At 35.4% G+C, this 6,088-nt stretch overlaps 1 long non-coding RNA gene across 1 annotated transcript; it reads left to right on the top strand.

Moving 5' to 3' along the window:
• The first annotated feature begins 1,422 nt into the window (after window positions 1-1,422).
• LOC124448982 lies at window positions 1,423-3,085 on the top strand. The gene is made up of 2 exons (XR_006949351.1): window positions 1,423-1,627; window positions 2,951-3,085. It is a non-coding gene; the product is annotated as an uncharacterized LOC124448982 (long non-coding RNA).
• Window positions 3,086-6,088: the final 3,003 nt, after the last annotated feature.

Genomic DNA, 6,088 nt, shown 5'->3' with positions numbered 1-6,088 from the left:
AGTCTCGCGTGTCCACTCATAAGTGTGCCATTTAAAATCGAGAATATTCATTGGTGCAAGTAATCACACCCCATGTTACAGACTTCCACGTCAAGTAATCTTTTGAACTTTTATTTTTCATTTTACAATTTGTCAATAAATTCGAAAACTCGGCTTTTCAAGTGAGCAGTTTGTTTGATTCAACGTTAGAAATCAGAAATCGTCATGCTCATATGTATAAACATGGTCAATACATTCTTACAAAATTTCAGTGAAAGTAGGACTTCAGTTTCAAATATTAAATCAAATTTCAATATCTTTTTTACAGCTGTATCGTTCCTCCCTTAAAAATTGAACATCCTTTCCATTGTTTCGATTTTTAATTCCTGTTAAAATTTTCAGAGGCCGCTTGAACATCCTGCCAAGGCTTGCAGGCCATCGAGACAAACAAATGCCTCACCTAATCACGTACAATAAAATAAAAGTGATAGAAGTTTTTTGACCGACAACGTTGTTCAGTATATTCATGTCACGTATTCAGATGATATAGTCCGGAGTATAAGACCTAGCATTGTTCAAATTCATGAAGAAAGTCTCAAATTCACTATTTTGCATTGGTTTATCAATGAAATTAAAATAGAGGTGAGACCCCAGCAAAATACCTTTTTGTTTCCGAGAAAATTATCAATAAATTTTGCCATATATTTTAATAGTAAAGGCACAGGGATCCCATTTCAAATAAAAAGAAAATCGACAAAACAATTTAGTTCTCATCGCATTTATATCCTCTTGGAAGTAAGTATTATTAAGCGATATATAATTCGTATAAATTGTCATTTATACCAGTAAATTTCACATACTTTCAATAAAAAAATGAGAAGAATATTTGGGATTTCTTGATTTATTGGTGTTATTAAATTTTACAAGAGCATGAAAATGTTTAATAATGATATTGTATCACCTGTCGTCTTCACTGCAGTGTATTCTTTTGATTCATTTTCGGGATTATTTAGGGAATATTACTTACTTATTAATCTTGGTAACAGCTACCACCACATTTGCACAATGCTGTGCATGGAAGATTGGACTTGGTACATTTGCACAAGCCCCTACATGCTTTCTTGCAACCACAGTGCACCAGTTCGTTGCACGCTTTGGAAGCCTCTGGAAGAGTGCTCCATGTAGGAATCCATCTGCCATTATTTTGCCATCCCCACTGCGAAGGAAGCGGTAACTGTTGAACTGAAACTAACGACTGACCCCAAACATGACCAGCCTGATATGTTGCCCTCGAATGTGCTGTACCAAGGAGGCTTGGGTTGGTGGAATGTGGTCGATTGTCTTAGTACCTTGTGCAAATATAGCTTGTCTAGCATCATTGATGTTGGAGAGCGGGCATGTGCGGGAATACATAATAATGATAAATCTTTCAATTTTTCCATTTCTTCTTCTGAGATGGATTCTTTTGGAGATGAAAGAAGCTGAAACACACTGGTAACATCAGGAAAAGACTTCCAGGCTTGAAATGCAGTCTTTTTACCTTTTCCAGCAAAGAACGACACAGTATCACAACCAGTGACAGCATGAAAGAAGGGTAGGGCTTCACATTGCTCCCTACTCAACGAGCTTTGTGTAATGTTATGAATTGGTAAGTACCTCATGTGTTTACCAACACCAAAAGCAATCAAAGTTCATCTACATCTAACTTTGCACGTTTGCTATTGCTAACACAACAACATCTGTGTCTACAGTTCTTATGACAATTTTCCTCATTCCACCTTTCGCTGCATGGTTTGCATGAATGAAAATGCGCGTATTGGCCTCCTCGTGATTGCAGGGAGCTAACTCATCTTTTCGATTGGCTTGAACTTATTATGTCTTCCTCAAAAGTGCTTACAATTGTAACATTTGGCAGTTGAATCGATGTTGCTGCCTGACTGAGGTACTTGAAAAGTTCTTGTTTGTTGTCATCTGATCTTAAAATGATTTCCAGTTTGCAGGGATCACAGCCATGTCACATACTCTTCTTCTTGCCCCTACAGCCTCGCGATGAGCGAGTACCGGCTTAAGGCTGTCGGGTATATAACGGTCCCAAACAAGATCTATTCTTCTAATACCATTTGCTTGTTGAACAATATAAGGAACAAACACTGATTTGGAGTATTCTTGAAAGGTCTTACACTTCCCTGGGCTAAGCATGTTTACAATAGCTTCACATCTTTACCATCTTTAAATGCATGCAGCTCTGGTATTTGAGTGAGAAGTCGTTCTTTCAGTCTTGTGGAGTTGATACGTCCTTTCACTTCTACTCCTAATTGTTCAAGTCTTGAACAATAGAGCTCTGACAATTGAGACATCTTGAAAACTGCTTCACCAGCTGCCAGGCTTTCACTAATATATAGGCTTAATTCTGCAAGGGCTATTGCCTCAGGTGTTATTTCATTTTATCATCAACAGCACTATCTTGTGGTTGGTTTAATTTGCTTCTCTGGCGGTTATAGAGAGATGTCAAGCATGATTTATGGTAATATGCATCTCTTGCATGCATATCACCTTGTGCTAATTTTGCTAACAGTTTGTAATCTTGAAGCGTCTCAGCCGCTGATTGAACATTATTGGTAATTGACATGGTTTCTGCTTTATGCAAATCACCCTCTGTGCAATCACAGAAAAACATGATAAAGCATTGCTACTCTTACTTGACAATTCAAATGTCTTTCTTCTTGTTTTAGCTGGACTAGTAGCTCCTAATATTGCTGGATCCTCAGTTGAAAATTCCTCTTCACTTTTGCGCTTTTGTGCCCGCTGAAGCTTTAGCGTATTGCATTTATTATAGCACGATTTGTGCCATGATGCTCAGTGATTTCTTAAAGTATTTTCAATGCCTGTTAAAGTATTATTATAAGGCTAAATAAGTACAATTTATGGCTCATAGTTGATCTGTGAGTTTATTTCACTTTTAATTGATTAGGAATTCCTTACCTCTGCCATCATCAAGAGAAGAAAGTGGAATGTTAATAGGTAGCGAATCAAGTTTCTCGAATTCTTTCAAGTTTTCTGCAATTGTCTTGTAACTTGAGCCAGCAAGTAAAGTATTTGAAGCTTTTTCCGGACATAAAATCTTTTCTTTTGTGTCTTTTGACATAAGGCACAAAGGTTCCAGTTTAAAGACATTTTAAAAGCGAAAAATAATCAAAAAAAATTATCGAGAAATAGCACTATATCGTCTGGAAATGCCAAATTAACTAGGCGACCAGGCTTTTGCCACAGGGAGCCCAAAATTTATGCAGTTTTCGAAATAACCTTTAAAAAGGGTAACTTTCGACAATTAATTAATTTTTACCGGAATTTTCATGGTGTTTTGTTGTTTTTATATAAAATACAACATTTTTATTTAACATTTTTATATTTAAAACGGTTTTATAAAAGCCTCATTAAGCCCGCGATTTAAGCCGCTGACCAAACTTTTAATCGGCTCAAAAGTACCCTAAACAAGCTGATCCTGCTGGGGTCTCACTTTTATTTTGATCTATAAATCAAATTAGCAATTTGTGGTAAGTTTCATGCTTTCTTCACATGTTTGAACAATCTGACCAATTTTCGGAGCTTATCCTCCGGACTAATATAGAAAACGCTGATAACATTAAACTGACAAGGCAAACTTGAACAAACCGGAAGGCCTTAATTAAGGTATTAAGAGTTGTTGCCTAGTGTCAGTATTGGGAAAGCTTTCATGTTTCTATGAATAAAATTATTTCAAATATGACGAAATCGAACCCACAAGTAGCTAAGGCTTTCCACATGTAAGAAGATTAAGACGAAAATTTATTACTTCGATTTTTAAGATATACGTGAAAATTCAACATCGATAAATTTGACTGGACGCATGAAAAAATGCTTAAAACGAAGACAATTAATGTTCCAATAACCCAAGTGTTTGGACCATTTTTTTCTGGAACACCGTTTGCAAGCGGTAAATGATAGACTGCATGGTTCATCGTTAACGTCATCATTTTTGAATTTTGACGGTTTTCGCTTGCTCACCGGAAACGATTCCGAGAAAATTCTGTTGTGCACGGAACTAAACGAGGCTATTCAATAACCACACAACAAGATTTCCACCTGCCCTTGAAAAATTGCCAGAGACACTGACTACTTTGATTTAATGTAAAACAATTTGCAACCTCTGATATTGTGAAGAGATAGTGTACACATAGTAGCTTTGAATACAATAAGAGATGTTTATTGTGTTTGCAGAAGGATTGTGAAAACTGCGGAGATCTTTGGGAGATTTCGAACTAGCAAAGTTTTAAATTTTTCCTCTAATGTGTACTTATGATTGATTTGCAAATTCTATTTGATTGATTTGATTGATCTAGCTCAGATCGGTTTACCCTGGTTTGTACAGGCTAATTCAAATTTAGCTACAGACCAATCCGCCATCGCATATGTTTTATTTTATGTTTTTATTTTATAAACATATTTACAGCGACGTAATATGTGTTCATAAAATATTGAGACTTCTGCAAAATGCGTTTGTGCCATAATTGAACTTTACATCTTTTAGTGATTCTTGAAATAATAAAATATTCAGCTAGTGTTTACTTTTATCTGCTATTCAAGTGATATTTAGTAAAATTTGTTGAGTAGATAAGTAAGAGAGTATTAAATCATTTAGATGAGTGTTTCCACATAACACTTAAAATTAAAGAGACACAAACGGCCATAAAATATTCATTCAAAATACTTTTCTACGAATAAATAGTGCAACACTGGCCAAAGATAAATACTGTTCATTTTCACTCTTTTGAAGAATCACTCGTAAGTCGTAAACACACCCAGAGCTTAATCAGAATAGCATCCGTAGAACTGGAATGAAGTGTTTTCCTTATAAAATATTGACAATTTATTCACCATTCAAAACTTTTACAGTGTGAGTGATTAAAATAACATATACATGATAGCAGCTAGATATTTATAAATATTTACAGGGACGTAAGTATGTGCTAACGAAATGTTTACATCTCTATAATTTTTAGGGTTTTTTTCTACGAATTGCTAGTGATTCTTTGAAGAGCAAAGATGATCAGGGCTTAGCTTTGTCTTTTATTGCAGTATTATTTTGTTGAAAAAATGACGAGCAAAATTTCACGAATGTATCATTAAAATAGGCATACAAAACACTTAACATTGAAGCGGCCCCAACATAAGATATTTCTGCTAAGAGTTTTCTATTCCCAAATACTAAAAAAATATACTGAGAAACTTTCACTCTTGAAGATTCGCTGTAATTAGTAAAGACACACCCCAAGCATTAAAATAGAATATTTTACAGGAACACATAGTTTTCCAATCATTCTCGATTTCTCACACCAGTGTCACACCACTAACTTGCCGCTCATTCGCAGTCATTCTTCCTGATTTTCTGCTTTCAAGAATTTCTTGAAATCAATCAAATTAAGAATATTTTTTATCTCAGAATTCGCTCCATTTTCAGTTAGTGCTCATTAGTGCGACAATCGGAAGTTACAAGCAGCATTACAACTGTCAAATATTGTTATTATGAAATAGAAACACTATATTGACAAATACACACTTTTACAATGTCAACGCCTTATATATTTCAACGCCATTTTACGTCACAGTAGACGTCTGTATGTATCGCAGAAACCATATAATTCAAGTAACTCTTGATCTGTCGTTTCTTATCTCGGTGTGCGATCAGAGAGAAATCACTGCATATTTTACGGCGTTTCTTTTGTGGTAATGGTATTTTTTTAGTGCTTGCAAAAACGTATTGCAGTATTTGTGGGCAGAGACAGGAAGTTATGCGACGGATGATAAGAATGCTACAAAGTATGCGAATGTAAGGAATGTGGGAAATAGTCGGATTTAATTCGGCAAAACCTTTCCGAATTTGCACCTTTTTTTCCTGATACCTGTTTCACGAGGTTTCGATCGCGAAAACCGATGCCGACAAACGAACAGGAGGTTGAGTCAGATGTGAACTTTTGGATGATGAAACTTGTTCCATGCGAAACATCACATGAAATACATGAACAGTCAAACAAAAACTTAAATTGACTTTATCATTTTCTGTCATCAAAGA

The sequence above is a fragment of the Xenia sp. Carnegie-2017 genome, unplaced genomic scaffold (genome assembly GCF_021976095.1).
Source record: "Xenia sp. Carnegie-2017 unplaced genomic scaffold, XeniaSp_v1 HiC_scaffold_1, whole genome shotgun sequence".
Taxonomy (NCBI): Eukaryota; Metazoa; Cnidaria; class Anthozoa; order Malacalcyonacea; family Xeniidae; genus Xenia; species Xenia sp. Carnegie-2017.
Note: the sequence above shows the minus strand (reverse complement) of the source record. Positions and strands in the feature narration are given on the sequence as shown.